At 39.9% G+C, this 22,500-nt stretch overlaps 2 long non-coding RNA genes across 3 annotated transcripts in view; one reads left to right on the top strand and one right to left on the bottom strand.

Annotated features, from left to right (window-relative positions):
- The window catches only part of LOC144963310 (uncharacterized), a 40,130-nt gene that overhangs the window by 3,837 nt on the left and 13,793 nt on the right, over positions 1 to 22,500 (bottom strand). Inside the window, exon 2 of one of the 2 annotated variants that reach the window (XR_013643608.1) lies at positions 12,126 to 12,361. This is a non-coding gene — a long non-coding RNA (uncharacterized LOC144963310). Of the gene's footprint in view, positions 1 to 10,377; positions 12,362 to 22,500 lie in introns of those variants that run through there. The other variant, XR_013643607.1, reaches the window with a different exon arrangement.
- LOC144963311 (uncharacterized) overlaps positions 13,461 to 22,500 on the top strand; it is a 10,584-nt gene continuing 1,544 nt past the window's right edge. Inside the window, exon 1 of the long non-coding RNA XR_013643609.1 lies at positions 13,461 to 14,177. This is a non-coding gene — a long non-coding RNA (uncharacterized LOC144963311). The remainder of the gene's footprint in view (positions 14,178 to 22,500) is intronic.

Below are 22,500 nucleotides of genomic sequence, written 5' to 3'. Positions count from 1 at the left end.
TGGTGAGTACAATTCAATAATTTTACTTGAGAGTGCATGAGGGCTTAATCAATTCACTTCAAAGAATTAGCCTGGTGAACCATTATTGGGGTCATGGTTTTCACATTCACTCCCACACTGATGTCTCAACTAAGATTGGAATTCAACCCGCATGTGAGCTAAATTATTTGCATGTCTACTTAAATACTTTCCAATATTTGACATCAACAATACTATTTCTGTGAATAATATACAAATAATTGGCGCCAAGATTGTTGCTTAACAATCTCACTGTGCTTTTCTAAACAAAAGGTAACAGTAACAGTATCATCTGCCTTTATTTAGATGATCAAAGTCAAAGCTTAGGCAGCCATGTAAAATTGTTTCTACTCACCAAACACAGAAACTATTTTCCAGCTTTACACGCTCCTAAACCCCCTATATATTGGATGTTTCTCTGAACTCTTTACATCCAGACTCTGTAAACATATCCACTTGCCTTAGACACCTGGTCAGTGTCTAAATAGGATAAGAACCACCTCTAACCCTAACCCAGTGATTAAACAGTGAAAATAGTGAAATCTATCAGCTGTGGTGTAGGTGTTGTATACAAGTGAGAAGGGATCTGAGAGTATTCCAAGTTTACAGACTTTATCATTGCTTTAATTGATTTGCATCAACTGGTCTGTCATTTTAACTGAAATAAATATCATATTTCAATTTAATCCAAAATGGATGCAAAGATAATGATTAATGTCATTACTGCTAAGGACCTTTTAAGGTCATCTCGTATAAGCAAGCCTTTGGCCCTGCTTGACATTCGAGCACGTAAAGGTTTACTCACTAAGGAGGATGTGATAGATAAGATCAGTAATGGTGACATGTTAGAACTTTTTGATTTTTCGGTTTCCGAATCGTGCATTTTTGAGAAACCAGGTGAACATGCCCCTGGTACCTCTCGCGACAGTTCCCCAAATAAAATGGATTCGAATGATAATGCGTCTGGTGCTGGAGACAGACGAAGGGGACTGTCTGCGCAGCAGACCCCAACTAAAGCTGCAGGTTCGTATCCTGAACATGACGCTACTAGCAATCCTCAAGAAGGTGCTAGTAGTGTTGCGAACCCGACATTTTGTAACAATGCGAAACGCACCATTCGTAATGCGTGGCACGATCAGCCTACCGAAGACCATTACCCAACATCCTTTTTGGCATCCGACCGCGAGCGGTTCCTTTCGTTCATGAAGCTAAATTTTGTCAAAATTACATGGACAAGGTGCCTTACTCTGAATGTCCTGAATCTATAACTCACACATTGGACCCACCCTCTCAAGATTTCTCAAACAAGGGTCTCACATCAATGGGCCCGCAAAGAGAGGATTGTGGATATGCAAGAGACAAAGTAAGGCAAACCCGCCGGCTACCACGAAGAAAACCATCTATGAGAAGAACCTTAGAACAGGAGGATGCTCTAATTGAGGCAAGCATGCACAGGGAAAGACGAGGATGGAGGGATGAGACTAGTTACATGCATTCCTACGAGGCCCCACCTGCGGATCGCAATTCCACGGATCATTATGGAGATATGAGCAGTGGAGGCCCACTTATGCCACCCCCGTCCAAGGTACAGCTGCCTAAATCTATCTCTTTCAATGGGACAAAAAGATGGGATACGTTTGAATATAATTTTCAGAACTTTCTGAATTATCATAATATTCAACATCTCCGTGACCAACTATTTTTCCTGGGCCTAGCCTTGGAAGGAAAAGCAGCGGATTATCTCTCACGGATCCATCAGTCGATAGTCTTTACAGACATACGAGATGCATATGACACCCTGAGAAATCGATTTGGTGATCAGCAGCTACAACATGCAACTCTGATACAATTCAACAGCACTACGCAGGCTGAAAAAGAAGATGTCTTAGACTATGTTGACAAGCTTTGGGAGTTGGCACTGCAGGCATTTCCTGGACAGTCCCCCCGCAATTTAGAGTCCCAAGTGGTAGCCCATTTTATAACAGGACTATATGACGTGAAGGCAGCCCAATATATTGCATGTCAGGAGTGCACCACGATGGACCAAGCCCTGAGAACATATAAGCTTTTTAAAAATTCTCAGCAAGTTGGTTGGCGTGCACGAAAGGATAGACCAAGTACCAGCAACACCGTGCGGTTCAGAGAGCCCTCTATCCAAGCGGTGAATGTGTACGATGAAGAATCTGGGTCAGAATCTGAGGAATTGGAAGACTATAGCCAGATTAGAGCAGTGACTCGCAACACGAGCATTAAGACAGCTGGTGTACAGCAGAAGACTGAGATGAGTGTTGAGGCTATGTCCAAAAAGATGTTATCAATGCATGAACAAACCCAAAGTAAGTTAGACACTCTCATTACACTCCAAAGTCAAGTCTTGGAAATCATGCAAAGAGGCGCTCGACGTGCCCAGCCAAGATCCCGCTCCAATTCCCCATCATCAAGTGCCTGTTTTTCATGTGGAGGTCAAGACCACTATGCTAGAGACTGCTCCATGAAAGGTCGCCCAAAGGAAGACAAGGCGCCAAACGGGCAGGGATCAGTTTGAGCCCGGAATTGATCCCAGTTCAAGCAAGGGCAATTAAAGAGGACCCAGTTTTTGAGGCACAACACAGATATAAGACTATGAGCAATTTGTGCCCCTATTCTTCTGACTGTACTAATTTTATGAAACATGAAGAAACTAAGGAAAACCTTGCCCAGCAGACAAACAACGGAAGCCACAATGTATATCGGTCTAGCCAAGATCCAGAACAGATTGTGAAACCTTATTTTGATGAAGAATGTATCTGTATTGCAAGGTTACAGTCAGAATCTGCCCTTAAAGTACAATGTACAATTGAAAACGTCCCTGTACAAGCAGTGGTGGATACCGCAGCAGATGTTACCATCATCTCTGAAAACACCCATAATAAAATCCTACCCACCCCCACTTGTACGAAGTCCATGAAGATGTTTGCAGCAGGTAAAGATCAAAGCTTCTCTGCAAAATTAGTGGGACCACTGCACTTGCGATTGGGAGAAATTCATCTGCTAACTCATATCTATGTTGCTCCCATTTTCGACCCAATGCTATTAGGAATAGACCTGCTGAGGAAATTAAGGGCAAAGATTGATGTGGAAAAACAACAATTATTTTGTCAAAATCAAATTATTCCTCTTGCAACAAATTCAATTGAAAATGTAAGTCCCAAGTGTGACATGGCACAAACAGGTTTACCAGTGGATGATGGAAACCGAACAGCTATCAAGATTGCCATTCCCCACAAATTGATCATACCAGCCCAGTCAGAAGTAATCACTAATGTTGAGTTAGACTATCTGCCCAATTCACCATTTATGTACCTGGAACCATATAGAAACCTGCCAATTTCTGTGGGCCATACCCTGCACGTAACCAAACCACTTGTTACAGTGTGCTTAATCAACACAGGTGATGAATGCTTCCTCAAAAAAAAAAAAAAAAAAAAAAAAGGGGACGGAAATAGGACAACTGCTTCCCCTGGAAGCAAGAGATATAATTGAGGATGACGAAGATGACTGGCTGAATTTAACAGAAGTGGACGAACTCAGCAACCCCACAACAAAAACGGAGGGGGAATGCTCCATATCAAGCACTTCCTGCCAGCCGATCCAACTACCAGACAATTCTTATAGATCTCTGGCAGAGAGTTACGTCCATTCTGGGAGATGAAAGACTAGGTAAAGTTGAACAATTGCTGTGGGAATATCAAGCAATACAACACCACATTGATACAGGAGATGCAAAGCCAATTAAACTAGGCTTGCGACGTACCCCCGTTCACTTTACCAAAGAAGAAGATGAAATGTTAGACAAGATGCTTAAAGCAGGGTAATACAACCCTCAACCTGGAGCTGGGCTACTGCAACGGCACTATTGGTACGGAAGACAGATCTGTTTGTGCATCCAATTTGGCTTATTGGTAGATCCCCAGTTCATGAAGATTTCTAGCACAAAGCAGCTTTCCGTACATACCAAGGACGCTTGAGTTTAATAAACTCCCCTTGAACTGTTCAATAACCCTAGGACATATTCTAGAATAATCAAGTGCTGAGAGGGTTAAACCAGAAAAGGATACTAGCCTTCCTCGATGATACCCTTGTCCTTGGAAAATATTTTGACGATCGTCTTTCAAACTTAAAACATCTCAGCTCCATGCCCAACAGACAAGACTGGTGGACGCTGCACAATAATATATTATACAATAGGCCAGAATCTCTTCTTACTTCACAATGACCACTTTGGACGAATGAAGTGATGGAGAATAAACCTGCTGAAATTGCCACTTTAAGAGATTTTGAAATTGTGTGTAAGCATATCCAGTACATGACATCAAGTAGCATGAAATAGCAAAGAGAGTGAGATCACAAGTCATATATATCTTCTTGCCACCCTCCAGTGATGTCAATGTGTTACTTAAGGCTGCTTACTGTGGTTAAAATATAAAAGTAAATATGAGAGGCCAGGACCTAACAACTCTAATCCATTTGGGATACCCACGACATAAGTTGAGAATGGCATTCTATGACCCTCAACAAAGATGCAAAATAACTCTCACAAATCAGATCACTTCAATCACCACCACAGTGTAAGTAATGACATGAGCAGCAGTTAAGAATTCTTATTCAGGTCAATTATTTCCTTGATAATAATTTCAAATCAAGGCATGGGTAGCCTCCTTAAAGGCACAAGACCTGAACCACCGTTCTCTGACTAGTGAAAAATGGTCAAGAAGAGCGAAAGAAAAAAAAAAAAAATGGTGACATTATGAAGCTACATACCTAGGAAGAATATGTATTACTAATTGCTTCCATCATCTGTAGTGCAGTCAATGATAGATAGATTTTACAACAAAGGATGTGAGCTTATGCCTAAACCCATAAAGGAAGAGGGGTAATTATTGGCGAAACGTTAAAAATTATGTTTAAAGCAAGCTCACAAGACTGCTAGGAAACCATTGAAGACAGAGTTGAATAGATGAAATTCGACTATGGAATTAGAAGAGGCAACAAAGTGCACTTCGAAGACAGAAAAAAAAATAAAAATAATAATAATTATAATAATTTATAACTGAATGCAATCCTGATCAGTCCTGCCAGCATCATTGCAGATTTCGTCTTCGGTGCAGTGTTATGTGTAAAAAACAGACACAAACTTTAAGAAGAAAGGTCAATCAAGAAGCCTCCAACTCTGTCATGACTCATATCTGTTGCTATGTACAAAAAGACAAACCCCAGACCATGGAAAGAAACAAGAAAGTATGTATGACTGTCTGGAGCAACATCACAGTCTGTATCAACTGAGCAGAATAGCAACGAGTCGATGCCACCACTGTCAACATGGCAGTGACAGTGATGAAGGGGTTCAATTCCAAAGAAAATGCCAGAGAAGCTCAGCCTGATGATACTTGACTGGAACCAAAGGCTGAAGGAGAAGGGGTAGAGGTGACACTTTCACCTCCCCATCAAAGGGTAGAGGTTTCACCTCCCCACTAAGAAACTTCTCACATCATGATGGCACAAGGGACTACTAGAGACACCAGGAGCAGACACCATGCACAGGGAGCCTGATGATACCCCAAGCAATCACAGGTTTGATGACAGCTAAAAAAGTGCCCTGAAACCAAGACCTGATGATACCAGGGTTGGAACCCCTCGGAACCACAGCTTGATGATACCTGGTGTAAGCCCCCCTGAACCCAGAGACCTGATGATACCAGGGATGGTACCCCTCGGAATCACAGGCGAGGAAGGGAGAGAGCTACCCAGAGGCCCATCTGATAATGGCTCTAGAACCCGACCCAACCTGATGGAACCAGAATAAGCCAAGATGTGAGAAAGAGCCCATGAGGTACCACGACGACCATGTGGGCAAGGAAATCATGGTAGTGGTACCCCTATGAACTGATAACATGAACACATGGGTGATCACCTCAAGCAGGAGAGGAGGAATTATGGCTATACATCAGCAGGTATTTTACTACCTCAATCAGGTGAGTCAGAAGCATAAGCTTCAAAATGATGATGGATACCACCTTGTGACAGGACCTGTATTATAGACATTAACATGAATTGGTAACTGACATGGTTCCAACTATGCTTGTTTTATTTCTGACATTATCCCTGGTCATTGTCATCTTGTCAATTAATTACTAAAGAGATTCCCTGGCCTGCTAGCAATAATGTAAATACTAAATAAGCTCTATTTTCAGCTGCATTGTTTTAGAAAAAAAAAAATGGGATATATATATATCCAGCCATTTACAAGTGCAGCAAGCAACCACTGATCTTGCCTTACAATTTTGATTGCTTATATCCCCAATGAAATTTAAAATATTGCATCCTTCCTAACAAGTTATCTTTTATAAATTTTGGTCCAACTTTCATAAGTACTATGTTCTGATATAGATATTTTAAGTAATGTTTTGGGACCCGACAAACTTATGCAAACATGATATCTTCCCACTTTTAATCTATATCGGGTATAACCTCAGGAGGGAAAGCATTTTAGGAGGGGGAGGAATGTGGGGAAGATTTTATGTCACTGATTATTGTGATAGGTTTGTGTTGTTGTTGTTGTAAGTGTTTTGTTATGGTATGACTGTCGTGTCTTGATCAGGCTGTTGTGAGTAATCTTCATGTTGTGTTTGTTCACTGTCTCCCGCGTAAACGTGACGTCATCGTATCAATTCTATAAAAGCTCGCGACAACCCTTCATTCTTTCTCTTGACTATCTACAGCCTTATTTGAAACAGACATATCAATTATCTTCGCCCATCGTTGTATCTGCTACTAAGATCCGATCCGCCATACCTTTGGTATGTTATAAAAATCAGGCTAGACCGGGACGATTCCCGAAGTGCTCTAGAGCAGGTTTTAACCGCCCATATATGTCCTTTACATATATGGAGAACGCCCACTTCGGTGGAGACTTTTTCTAAACTTTTTCCTTATTTTTTACATCACGTGAACTCACGAGATTGGAACATCCGTTTCACCCACCACCCACGCCCCACCGACCACACCAGTCCGCCTCTCTACTCCCCCCCCCCCCCCTCACAGTCATCCCAATCGATCCTACCCGACCACACCAGTCCGCCTCTCTACTCCCCTCCCCCCCCCCCCTCAGTCATCCCAATCGATCCTACCCCGACCACACCAGTCCGCCTCTCTACTCCCTCCCCCCCCCCCCCCCACATCAATCTCCGAATCAATCCTACCCGACCACACCAGTCCGCCTCTCTACTCCCCCCCCCCCCCACCACATCACCAATCATAGCCACACATCCCTCTATCAACTCCCTAACCCACCACGACCACACCAGTCCGCCTCTCTACTCCCCCCCCCCCCCCCCACCTCACAGTCATCCCAATCGATCCTACCCGACCACACCAGTCCGCCTCTCTACCCCCCCCCCCCCCTCACAGTCATCCCAATCAATCCTACTCCGACCACACCAGTCCGCCTCTCTACTACCCCCCCCCCCCACCTCACAGTCATCCCAATCGATCCTACCCCGACCACACCAGTCCGCCTCTCTACTCCCCCCCCCCCCCCCCCCTCACAGTCATCCCAATCAATCCATACCCCGACGACACCAGTCCGCCTCTCTACTCACACCCCCCCCCCCACCTCACAGTCATCCCAATCAATCATACCCCGACCACACCAGTCCGCCTCTCTACTCCCCCCCCCCTCCTCTCCCCCTCACAGTCATCCCAATCGATCCTACCCCTACCACACCAGTCCGCCTATCTACTCCTCCCCCCCCCTCCCCTCTCTCCCCCCCCCCCCACCTCACAGTCATCCCAATCGATCCTACCCCGACCACACCAGTCCGCCTCTCTACTCCCCTCCCCCCCCCCCCCTCACAGTCATCCCAATCAATCCTACCCCGACCACACCAGTCCGCCTCTCTACTCCCCTCCCCCACCTCACAGTCATCCCAATCAATCCTACCCCGACCACACCAGTCCGCCTCTCTACTCCCCCCCCCCCCACCTCACAGTCATCCCAATCAATCCATACCCCGACCACACACAGTCCGCCTCTCTACTCTACCCCCCCCCCCCCCTCACAGTCATCTCAATCGATCCTACCCCGACCACACCAGTCCGACCCTCTACTCCTCCCCCCCCCCACCTCACAGTCATCCCAATCAATCCTACCCCGACCACACTAGTCCGCCTCTCTACTCCTCCCCCCTCCCACCTCACAGTCATCCCAATCGGTCCTACCCCGACCACACCAGTCCGCCTCTCTACCCCCCCCCCCCCCACCTCACAGTCATCCCAATCAATCCTACCCCGACCACACCAGTCCGCCTCTCTACTCCCCTCCCCCTCCCCCTCTCAGTCATCCCAATCGATCCTACCCCGACCACACCAGTCCGCCTCTCTACTCCCCTCCCCCCCCCCACCCGCACAGTCATCCCAATCAATCCTACCCCGACCACACCAGTCCGCCTCTCTACTCCCCCCCCCCCCCCCACCTCACAGTCATCCCAATCGATCCTACCCGACCACACCTGTCCGCCTCTCTACTCCCCTCCCCCTCCCCCTCTCAGTCATCCCAATCGATCCTACCCCGACCACACCAGTCCGCCTCTCTACTCCCCCCCCCCCCCCCCACATCATAGTCATCCGAATCAATCCTACCCGACCACACCAGTCCGCCTCTCTACTCCCCTCCCCCCCCACCCGCACAGTCATCCCAATCAATCCTACCCCGACCACACCAGTCCGCCTCTCTACTCCCCCCCCCCCCACCTCACAGTCATCCCAATCGATCCTACCCGACGACACCAGTCCGCCTCTCTACTACCCCCCCCCCCCCCCTCACAGTCATCCCAATCAATCCTACCCCGACCACACCAGTCCGCCTCTCTACTACCCCCCCCCCAACCTCACAGTCATCCCAATCGATCCTACCCCGACCACACCAGTCCGCCTCTCTACTCACACCCCCCCCCCTCACAGTCATCCCAATCAATCCTACCCCGACCACCAACAGATCCGCCTCCACTACCCTCTACCCCCCCCCCCCACCTCACAGTCATCCAATCATCCTACCCCGACCACACCAGTCCGCCCTCTATCTCCCCTCCCCCACCTCACAGTCATCCCAATCAATCCTACCCCGACCACACAGTCCGCCTCCCTCACCCTCTCTCTAACTCCTACCCCCCCTCCCCTACCCCCTCCCCCCCCACCTCAGTCATCCCAATCGATCCTACCCCGACCACACTATCCGCCTCTCTATCCTCCCCTCCACCTCACAGTCTCCATCGTCCTACCCCGACCACACCAGTCCGCCTCTCTACCCCCCCCCACCTCACAGTCATCCCAATCAATCCTACCCCGACCACACCAGTATTTCATTACGTTATGGTGAGATAGCAATGAGTTAGATGAGCAGTAATTGTTGTAACTTCATAAGGATGACTGGGGAAAATTTAATTGCCCTCAGCCAACGAATTTCTATTTTGTATATATCACCACTACGCTTGTTTGTACACACACACACACACACACACACACACACACACAAACACTAGTCTTCTTCGACTAGAAAGATAAAATGCATTGTGTGTGAATTCCAGCAATGGGAATCATAATGCTCATTGAAACTCCTGATGAACATTTGTTGTGCTGGTATGCCTAAACCAATGAAGAATACCAAGTCCCTTGAATGTCGATTTATCTGTTTTTACTGTACACATACTTTATTTTAATATTTTGACCCATCGCCGGTATTACGTCGGGTTGATTTTGAGGCAGAAAATTCCATAAAGATTTTGGCACATGTATTGACTTTTGTGCTTATTATTGATAAAATAGACATGATTTATTAGACTAATAGATACTAAAATTGGACAAATATTCTGTTTTCTGACTTCTCACGACAGACATTCCTGCTTTTCGCCATGGTTGCTTCACAGCGACAAAAGTGTTATGTCAACCAGGTAAATGTTTGTTTCTATTTTGCTCTATTTAGTTTTAAATGTTTACATATTACACTCTCATGCCAAGGATTTCTCAGGTCAAAGATACGTACAAAAATAATATAGGAGATTTTTTTAAAAGAACAAAATACTAAACGCAGAACTTCGCATACGTGAATATACTGGGAAAGAACCTGATATTCAACTTATCGAAAATAAAAATCGAGTCAAATTGTTATAGCGTGTATTTCCTTTCTTTAATAAACAAATCTCTTCTCACTGCTGCATTCATTGATTTCACCTAGTATGGGTTTGAGGATTGGAGGACCGAAAAGCGGCGGGGGTGGGTTCAGGTGCTGGAATGTCCATATCCAATCCCAGGTCTTACGGCTTGGATTGAATATCTTGAGATCTTTTTCTGTACTTTGCTCTTATTATGACTGCTTTCAAGTATCTTTTTAGCACGATGTCTGTGTCAATATTGTGTAGACCCTTCTGTCATATTTTAAAAGCTGACATCAGAGGGCCTGTCCAAGTCTGTATGTCTCGTCATCTTTCAAACAGGAGTAAAACTTTCCAATGGACTACTTCTTACATCCTTATAAACTATCACAAACTAATGACTATTGGCTCTATGTTGTGTTTTTGAAACAACCAAGTTGTTGAAATCTTAAGGCATCTTTAACGAAAAAAGAGATGGACTATTTAAGGTTTATCCCAACGGGAGAACTGCAATAGACTCAAAGTGTGATAAGGCGGTGAATAAAATGTATCCTATTATGTGAAAAACACTGAGTGGGGGTTTCGACCTCCCACAGTGGGCAGGGAGGCACTTACTTTGTCTTCTCTCCCCTACATCTGTTTTCCAACATGCTTTCTGTCTCTTTCTAGAAAAGGGATTACTTGGTTTTGTACAAGCGCTGACGACCTCATCAGGAGGTGCTCTAGCTTCCCGTCATGGCTGTTAAAAGTGTTAATAGTCAAGTCCACCTTCAGCTGTTTTATCCAATCTCTCTCCTATAGAAGTGGTCCTCCTCTCTCAACGACAATGAGAAGAAGAGTGATACGTTTTTCACCGTCGAATACCTCCACGTCCTGTCCATAAAGCTGTACCATCTCACCAGTATACGTTTTTCATATCTTCGATGAGGATTTCAATGGCCCATTGATTTTCCCTTTAAATGTCTTTTAACAGAGAGTGAAGCTACTGTGTCAATTTGAAATTTTAAAAGTGAGCCATTGATAATTTCATTTTTGTAGATTGGAAGTAAATTTGAATATTTGCTCGTTAGTGTAATCTAATGAATGTATTTTTTATCTCTCTCTCTCTCTCTCTCTCTCTCTCTCTCTCTCTCTCTCTCTCTCTCTCGCTCTCTCTCTCTCTCTCTCTGTTTGTATTTGGGATTGGGTGATACTTTTTTCTTCGCTCGATATACTTTAGCGATGTGACCCACCTCTCGCATTTATAACACATAGTGTCCTTGACATGACATCATGAAAACACTAAGACTAAAAAAGTCCCTGCTAATGAGTAAGATAAAAAAGCTGAAACTCAATTACTTTGGGCACCTGAAAAGACACGACACACTAGAGAGAGATGTACTGGAGGGCATTGCGTAGTGCAAATGAGGCAGAGGAAGACCACAAAGAAGATGGCAACAGGATATACAGGAATGGCTCAACAACGGCGTGACGGAATGTGTCAGATGGGCACAAGACAGAGACTTCTTCCGAAGGACTGTGTTGGAGGCTACGTCCAAGTGATATGCCACAGAGAGAGAGAGTGTGTCCTTGAATTTGCAACTATTGTGTGCATGCGGCCAACCATAACGATAGTACTGTCTAGTTGAAACTGGTTTCTGATTTGATTTCTGTCGCTGCTTCATCACGTACACATTATCAGCAATAGGATCGTTTGCAGGTAAATCATGTATGCCCCCTGCTGAGGCTTCCAGTATCAGTGCCATTTCTAAAGCCTTTGAAAATGTTAACTGTCGTCCCGAAAATAGTCTTTGTTGTATACTTTAGTCGTTTACTTCACATACAATTCTGTTGCATAGCATTTCCTCGAGATTGTCATTGTACTCAAATATTCACTGAGTCTTTAAAGATCATAATATCCATAATCCGTATGGTTCCACATACCTTAGAGTTGAACTTAAACATCTGTACAATTGTTGAGGGTCTAGGGTTATGATGGTTTCATCAAACATCCACTAGTGATGCATAAAACATTTTCTTGGTTTCCTGGTTGCCACTAGGTTTGTCAAAAGTGTATATGGTTTAATTCCAATCGACCTCAACAGTATAACACGCTTCTTATTCCCAGAATCAATCTCACTTGCTATGTAGAAATGTTCAATCTTCTCAGCATATGTCTCCTGTTCCATTAAAAGAAAACACGAATCCAATAAAACTACTCATTGTACTAAACTTGTTCAACCGGCAAAACATTTTAAGCACATAGAGAAATAACAAATTTTGACACATTATTTCCAAGAAATAATAATTGTAACAAGTGCTCTGTAGATAGACATCACTATTATCCTAGTTGCCAAGATAGATTATGGAGCAGACAGACGGTATCATAGAGATTTAGAGTGGTCACATATTACATCATGTTCAGTAACGTCAATAATGACACATCAACTAACTACAGGAAGGAAGTTTCATAATAATAAACAAGGGCTCTAACTCTTCCAAACAAGTCAATAATACATGGTACATAACTACTCTGGCATTACTACACACGACAACAAACACGCAGTTATTTCCCCATCCATTACAGCAACAACAACAAAAACAACAACATCAACAACAAATACCACTACTACTACTACTACTACTACTACTACTACTACTACTACTACTACTACTACTACTACTACTACTACTATTACTACAACTACTACTACTACTATTACTACTACTACTACTACTACTACTACTACTACTACTACTACTACTACTACTACTACTACTACTGCTACTACTGCGACGACGACTACTACTACTACCACTACTACTACAACAACAACTACTACTACTACTACTACTACTACTACTACTACTATTACTACTACTACTACTATGACGACGACGACTACTACTACTACTACTACTACTACTACTACTACTACTACTACTACTACTACTACTACTACTACTACTACTACTACTACTACTACTACTACTAACTACTACTACTACTACTACTACTACTACTACTACTACTACTACTACTACTATACTACTACTACTACTACTACTACTACTACTACTACTACTACTACTATACTATACTACTATACTACTACTACTACTACTACTACTACTACTACTACTACTAACTACTAACTACTACTACTACTACTACTACTACTACTACTACTACTACTACTACTACTACTACTACTACTACTACTACTACTACTACTACTACTACTACTACTACTACTTGCAATGCGATGATATTTTGCTCTTTTAGAAATGAAATAATTAACCAGTAGGTCTAAAATCAGGGCTACCACATCGCATATTTCAACTGGCTGATGAATTTTAAAGCAGCTAATGAGATGCTACTGGCTGGTGTGGACAATATTAAAGTAAATGTTGAAAGTGTGTAGCACTGCTCTCAATTATATACTTGTTTCTGCCTCTCATTAAGGAGGATGAATGTAATTCCTTCCAAAGTTATAAGAACTAATATTTCACAATTACCGCTACTTTTACATTAATCACTTTGTTTCGCACCAGGTTCACCAACATAAATCAGTTTTGCGGTCCCAAGTCACATTTTGCTCTTTTCTTTTGATGACAACCGTTGATGGATAAACCTTTTACCTATTCATGCCATTGGATAACATAAAATAGATATGTGACATATCGTAACCAACCGGTGCGATGTTTGATGAACGAGATGAATGAGTAATTATCAAAGGCATTACATTCTATTTTTAAACTCCTTAACAAGTGATTTAATCTTTCTTCTTAATTAAACAAGAATGGTGGCATAAATAAATCACATATTTTTGGCTATAGACTAAAGTTTCACCTTTTCTTACGTGTCTTGATTTAAAACTTCTATTTGCCATGTAAACTACATGTTTTCTAATGGTTTTATTCACGTTCAGAGAAAGTGTCCACCAGGTCAATGGTGTAGAGCAGATTATCCTGGTTCTGATTTTGGAACATGTAGTAAGTATTTTAAATAACAGTATTGTGATTTATTTTCTTGTATTGTAATTTTATGGCTATACATTGTATTGAAATGTAATTGTATGGCTATACATTGTCTGAAATTGGAATTGTATGGCGATACATTGTCTGAAATTGAAATTGTATGGCTATACATTGTCTTAAATTGGAATTGTAGGGCTATACATTGTCTGGTATTGGAATTATATGGCTATACATTGTCTGGTATTGTAATTGTATGGCTATACATTGTCTGGTATTGTAATTATATGGCTATTCATTGTCTGAAATTGTAATTGTATGGCTATACATTGTAGAAATTGGAATTGTATGGCTATACATTGTCTGGTATTGGAATTGTATGGCTATACATTGTCTGAAATTGGAATTGTATGGCTATACATTGTCTGGTATTGGAATTGTATGGCTATACATTGTCTGGTATTGGAATTGTATGGCTATACATTGTCTGAAATTGGAATTGTATGGCTATACATTGTCATGTCTGGTATTGGAATTGTATGGCTATACATTGTCAGGTATTGGAAGTGTATGGCTATACATTGTCTGAAATTGGAATTGTATGGCAATACATTGTCTGGTATTGGAATTGTATGGCTATACATTGTCTGCTATTGTAATTTTACGGCTATACATTGTCTGAAATTGGAATTATATGACTATACATTGTCTGTAATTGGAATTGTATGTCTATACATTGTCTGGTATTCTAATTGTATGGCTATACATTGTCTGGTATTGTAATTTTACGTCTATACATTGCCTGAAATTGGAATTGTATGGCTATACATTATCTGATAGTGTAATTGTATGGCTATACATTGTCTGGTATTGGAATTGTATGGCTATACATTGTCTGGTATTGTAATTGTATGGATATAAAATGACTGGTATTGGAATTGTATGGCTATACATTGTCTGGTATTGGAATTGTATGGATATACATTGACTGGTATTGGAATTGTATGGCTATACATTGTCTGCTATTGGAATTGTATGTCTATACATTGTCTGGTATTGGAATTGTATGGCTACACATTGTCTGGTATTGGAATTGTATGGCTATACATTGTTTGGTATTGGAATTGTATGGCTATACTTTGTCTGAAATTGGATTTGTATGGCTATACATTGTCTTAAATTGGAATTGAATGGCTATACATTGTCTGCAATTGGATTTGTATCTCTATACATTGTCTGGTATTGTAATTATATGGCTATACATTGTCTGGTATTGTAATTGTATGGCTATACATTGTCTGGAATTGTAATTGTATGTCTATACATTGTCTGCAATGGGAATTGTATGTCTATACATTGTCTGAAATTGTAATTGTATGGCTATCCATTGTCTGGTATTGTAATTTTACGGCTATACATTGTCTGAAATTGTAATTGTATGGCTATCCATTGTCTGGTATTGGAATTGTATGGCTTTACATTGTGTGGTATTGGAATTGTATGGCTATACATTGTCTGGTATTGGAATTGTATGGCTATACATTATCTGAAAAAGGAACTGTATGGCTATACATTGTCTAGTATTGGAATTGTATGGATATACATTGACTGGTATTGGAATTTTATAAATATACATTGACTGGTATTGGAATTGTATGGCTATACATTGTCTGGTATTGGAATTGTATGGATATACATTGTCTGGTATTGGAATTGTATGGCTATACATTGTCTGCAATTGAAATTGTATGTCTATACATTGTCTGGTATTGTAATTGTATGGCTATACATTGACTGGTATTATAATTTTACGGCTATACATTGTCTGAAATTGTAATTGTATGGCTATCCATTGTCTGGTATTGGAATTGTATGGCTATACATTGTGTGGTATTGGAATTGTATGGCTATACATTGTCTGGTATTGAAATTGTATGGCTATACATTGTCTGAATTTGAAATTGTATGACTATAAGTTGTCAGGTATTGTAATTTTACGGCTATACATTGTCTGAAATTGGAATTGTATGACTATACATTGTCTGCAATTGGAATTGTATGTCTATACATTGTCTGGTATTGTAATTGTATGTCTATACATTGTCTGGTATTGTAGTTTTACGTCTATACATTGTCTGAAATTTGAATTATATGGCTATACATTGTCTGGTATTGTAATTGTATGGTTATACATTGTCTGGTATTGGAATTGTATGGCTATACATTGTCTTGTATTGTAATTGTATGGATATACATTGACTTGTATTGGAATTGTAAGGCTATACATTGTCTGGTATTGGAATTGTATGGATATACATTGACTGATATTGGAATTGTATGGCTATACATTGTCTGGTATTGCAATTTTATGGCTATACATTGTCTGAAACTGGAATTGTATGGCTATACATTCTCTGAAATTGGAATTGTATGGCTATACATTGTCTGGTATTGGAATTGTATGGCTATACATTGTCTGAAATTGGAATTGTGTGGCTATACATTGTCTGGTATTGGAATTCTATGGCTATACATTGTCTGGTATTGGAATTGTATGGCTCTACATTGTCTGGTATTGTAATTGTATTGCTATACATTGTCTGCTATTGGAATTGTATGGCTATACATTGTCTGGTATTGGAATTGTATGGCTATACATTGTCTGGTATTGGAATTGTATGGCTATACATTGTCTGGTATTGGAATTGTACGGCTATACATTGTCTGGTATTGGAATTGTATGGCTATACATTGTCTGAAATTTTAAATACATAGCTATACATTGGCTGGGATTGGAATTGTATGGCTATACATTGTCTGGTATTGGAATTGTATGGCTATACATTGTCTGGTATTGGAATGGTATGGCTATACATTGTCTGAAATTGGAATTGTATGGCTATACATTGTCTGGTATTGTAATTGTATGGCTAAACATTGTTTTCTATTGGAATTGTATGGCTATACATTGTCTGAAATTGGAATTGTATGGCCATACATTGTCTGGTATTGGAATTGTATGGCTATACATTGTCTGGAATTGAATCGTTATATTGATAATGTTGGGCTTTTTTTTCTCATTTGATATATCTAGAATTGATAATATAATATAATAATATATTAATAATAAAATTTATTTATATTGCGCCCACTCCTCTATACAATAAAGCTCTAGGCGCATAACAATAACTTCAGTCCATTCAAATTATTCTCTCTCTCTCTCTCTCTCTCTCTCTCTCTCTCTCTCTCTCTCTCTCACTCACTCACTAATTCTATCTATCTATCTATCTATCTATCTATCTATCTATCTATCTCACTCCGAGTCTCTCTCGCTCTCTAACTATCTCTCTCTCTATCTCACACACACGCACACACTCACACACACAGACACACACAAACCTTCCACCATCCAACTATTTAATATATTTAAAAAATAAAGTAATATATATATATATATATATATATATATATATATATATATATATATATATATATATATATATATCCTGTGATCATCGTCTGCTCAAATAAAATAACTAATAAAGTAAGAATTCTCGAAATATATAAGTTTTTAAGTGTTTCCTGAAAGCGAGTTCAGAAGGGACGTCACGAAGAGATAAGGGGAGATTGTTCCAGACAGTCGGTGCAAAGTGACTAAAGGATCTGTCAGAGAATCTTTTACCCTTTTTTTGCACTTTAAGTAGACGATGATCACCTGATCTCAATGCACGGGGCGGAATGTATGGTTCGACAAGATCATTGAGATAAGCAGGGGCGTTTCCGTGAAAACATTTAAAACACGTGACTCCAAACTTAAAGAGCACCATGACCCTAATGGGAAGCCAGTGTAAAGTCTAAAGCATTGGAGTCGTGTGTTCTCTATTATTTCTTCTTAAAACTATTCTAGCAGCTTGATTTTGAAACCGCTGCAGTTTATCAAGTAAGAAACCTGGGGAATTAGATAGGAGTGAATTACAATAGTCTAAACGAGTAAAAACAAAAGCAGACACTAGAGTCTTTAAGGAATTTTGATTTCAAAATGCCGAAAGTTGGCCAATACGGCGAATGTCACAATACAGTACTTTGCAAAGTTGTGTCGCATGATATTCCATGGACAGGTAAATGCTGAAATAAATTCCCAGGTTTCTGGCGTTTTCAGAAACATTCACAATATATAGAACACGGTCATGAATACAGGACACCCATCAATAATCATAGATAATGTTATATAGATAGATGATAATATTTGTATAGCCTCTCTCTCTGTCACTCTCTCTCTCTCTCTCGAATATTGACGGAGAGAAAGAGAGAGAGAGATATATAGATATACATATATATATATATATATATATTAATATATATATTATATATATATAGATAAAGAGAGAGAGAGAGAGAGAGAGAGAGAGAGAGAGAGAGTTAGAGAGAGAGAGAGGGAGAGAGAGAGAGAGAGAGAGTGGAAAACGAAAGTACAATTGAAAATAACCATGAAATCATCAACATGCATAACCATTCTATTAAACTTCCAGACACAATTCACGTGACACTTTTGAACCTCTTCCTTCTATTCTGTTAAATATGTTTTGCTTTGAAATTATATATTGTTTGAAAGAGAAAATCAAAAGCCAACGTATTTAAAAGAAGTGAACTACCTAAAGTTTTTTTTAAATGTGCCTTTTGATTTCGATCACTGATGAGTTATTATGACATTGGGAGCTACATTTGTGTTTATCGTGTATATATATATTATATCTACAATCCACGATCGTTTTCATAAACGAGGACTAGATAGATTTCGGTATTTACTAGTCTAGCAAATGACTTGCTGGTTGTAAGCATAAACGGAGCAATTGACTTAAAATTCGGATTTCATGAAATGCTTTCTAGTCTCTTACTGGCTAGTCCCTTACCTAGGAGTGGACTCTGTAAGGACGGTGACTAATTCGGCTATTTTGTGTTAGTAACATCACTCTCTCTAGTATACATCGGCATGTAAGATACGCACCGTCATACTTTCAACGCAAAAGATTTCCAAAAAGGAAATAAGCAACACATCGGGTAGAGATAATATATCGTACTTTTTCATGATGAATCAAATCACGCGATATTGACTTTCGACTGTTGGAATACAATGATCCCCTTGGTTACTGTCAATTCTATAATTAGGCCAATGGAAGATGCATTGAAACCCAAACAAATTAAACCAAAGAAATAAAAAAAAATAAAACACAAAAAAAAACAACAACAGAGATAGTGTGTTCTGGTGAATTACATTATTTCAGTCAGTTACAATGCCAACATAATAACTTTTGTCCCCACTATACTTTCTAACCATTTTTTGTTGTTCTTTGACGTAAACTAGCGAGATGATTAATAATAATAATAATAATAATAATAATAATAATAATAATAAATAATAATAATAATAATAATAATAATAATAATAATAATAATAATAATAATAATAATAATAATAATAATAATAATAATAATAATAATAATAATAATAATAATAATAGTAATGATACTAATAATAATAATAATAATAATAATAATAATAATAATAATAATAATAATAATAATAATAATAATAATAATAATAATAATAATAATAATAATATAAAGAGGAGGAAGAAGAAGAAGAAGAAGAAGAAGAAGAAGAAGAAGAAGAAGAAGAAGAAGAAGCCAAACAGATACACACACACACACACACATACACACACACAACAGTCGCACACACTAACTATGCTAGTTTTAGGAAATCAAATTGACATTCAACAAAATGGAATTAAAAAAATAAAACGTATAATTTACTCATCAATAAGATAATGCCTAGGATAAAATATTTCTCGAAAGGATGAGTCTTTAGATTTTTCTTTACACTTTCTACGTTGCCTGAGAGCCTTACTGACAAAGTAAGCGAGTTCCAAATGGTAGGTCTGCTTTATAAAATGATCTATCGCCGAAATTAGCAGGCCGTGTATTTGGCACTTTTAGTAGCCGGATCTCCGATGACCTAAGCTGGCGAATCGGGGATCAGGAATTGAGTGCGTTGAAAGAAAAAAGGGCAATTTTTTATTCGATTCTGGATCGAACCGGCAGCTAGTGTTCTGAGCATAGTTTTTACACTTGTTTTCTCGAGTCGACTAATACCCAGAACCATTCTGGCCGCCCTGGTCTGTATCTTTTGGAGTTTGTCAACTTTCTTGTCAGGAAGGCCCATCAACAGCGAATTACAATAGTCGAGGCGTGAAAGAATGAGAGCACAGACAACTGCTTAAAGCTGGTTGGATGGGAGAAACCGTTTCATTCTTTGCAATCTGTTTAATTCAATATTCATGATCCTCACAATATGGTTAATCTGGTGTTCCAGGATTAATAAGTCGTCCAGTACAAAACCAAGATTTTTGCACAATCTGTCAGGGAGACGTGGCTGTTTGAAATAGACATACTAAAAACATACTTCTTCGTTAAGTTTTAATCTATGACTCTGCATCCAGCGCAACAATGTTCCACATGAAGCGAGGCAACATACACGCTAGACGGGAAGACAGGCTTATACAGCTGCGTATCATTGGCATACATGAGATATTTCACTCCATGCGGCTCAATGGCGGTTCCAAGGGGCATAGTGTAGAGAGTTTAGAGGACTGGACCTAGGACCGAGTCTTGTGGGACACCGCAGTTCAATGGTAAATCGATTGAGTGTTTGCCATCATTCAAGACAGATTGTGTTCTATTACTTAGATATGACTTAAAGCATTGAAGGACGGTGTCACTGATTCAAAAATTCTCGAAAAGACTGTTACAAAGAATGGTATGATCTATTGTGTCGGAAGCTGCTGATAGGTCAAGTAAAGTAAGTATGGAGACATTCTCAATCACAAGACAGTAATAAATCATTGATAATTTTCAGTAAAGCAGTTTCAGTACTGTGATATTCTCTATAAGGAGACTAATATTTTCCAATTAAGTTGTTAGACAATAAATGTGATTTTAATTGCTTTAAAACAATCTGTTCGAGAACCTTAAAAATGAAGGGCAAATTTGATACAGGGCGGTAGTTTATTAAATCATCAAGGACAAGGTTCGATTTTTTCAGGAGAGGGGTGACAGATGCTGCTTTTTTAAGGCAGATAGGAACTATTCCAGGGATAAGGGATTGATTGATAATAGAGGTAATTATATCTAAGATTGAGTCAAGACATTTTAAAGGAAGATTTGTTGGGATAGGATCTTATGAGCAGGACTTAGGAGGAGACGATATGATGACATCACGTACTTCAGATGAACTATCTGTTTTAAAATCAGTAAAAAGAGTGCCTTTATATGACATGCTAACAATCAAATTTTCTTCATTTTGTCATGAGTCAAGCTTACATCTAATCTTAGCAATCTTTTCTTTAAAATAGTTTACAAACACGTCTGGTAAAATATTTCTATCTATGTTGCCTGGCATGACTTTCGTTTTTGATTTACCACTCATTTCAGTAACAACATTGAACAGGGATTTAGAGGTGGAACATGCGTTAATTTGACTGTTATAATACAATCCCTTTTCAGAAATAATGTTGTTTTTTACATCATAAACACACTGATTATAAATAACACAGTCATCTTGGTTGTTTGTTTATAGCCAACACCTTTCTGCTGCTTGGCAACGCTGTTTAGAATGCTGTACGTCAGCGGCAATCTATGGCGCAGAAAGTCGATCTGACACAATCCTAGATCGTAGAGGCGCATGTTGATCCAATACAGCAGGGAGACAGGCATTGTAAATTTCAACAGAATTATTGTGTTCTTGGTGTTGGCGATTTTCAAGGTCCTCTCTGATCTGGTCGTTGAAGCAACAATATCGATGGCCCACTGGTTGTGAGATGTTATTACAAGTTTCGGTCTACCTGGTTGTGGAATGTAGAAGGAGAATGTGATCACGTGGTGGTCAACAGTGCATCTTTCTGTCACTGACAAATTAGAAATGTTAATTCCCCCGGTAACAACCCAGTCAACGTTGTGACCCTTGATGTGTGTTGGTTTACTCACATGCTGTTATAAATTGTGATTTTCAAGTATGGCTTTTGTAGATATGTTGTAGTGATCTGAAGTTGATTCGAAATGAAGATTAAAAGCTCCAAGGATAAATTATTTATTACAAAGATTTGTTTCAGTGTCAAAGAGATCTTCTAAATTCTGGATGAATGCACTGTGCGTTGACGAATTTCTACTTGGTAATGGGGTTGATATATGCAGATGAAGGTGTTGTTAACTGTTTAACCTCCAGGCATTCCAATTATGGTCTAAATGTATATCACAAATTCCACCGCCGGGACCGTTAATTCTG

This window comes from Berghia stephanieae, chromosome 1 (genome assembly GCF_034508935.2).
Source record: "Berghia stephanieae isolate SIO BIC M18660-M18661 chromosome 1, UCSD_Bste_1.3, whole genome shotgun sequence".
NCBI lineage: Eukaryota > Metazoa > Mollusca > Gastropoda > Nudibranchia > Aeolidiidae > Berghia > Berghia stephanieae.
Note: the sequence above shows the minus strand (reverse complement) of the source record. Positions and strands in the feature narration are given on the sequence as shown.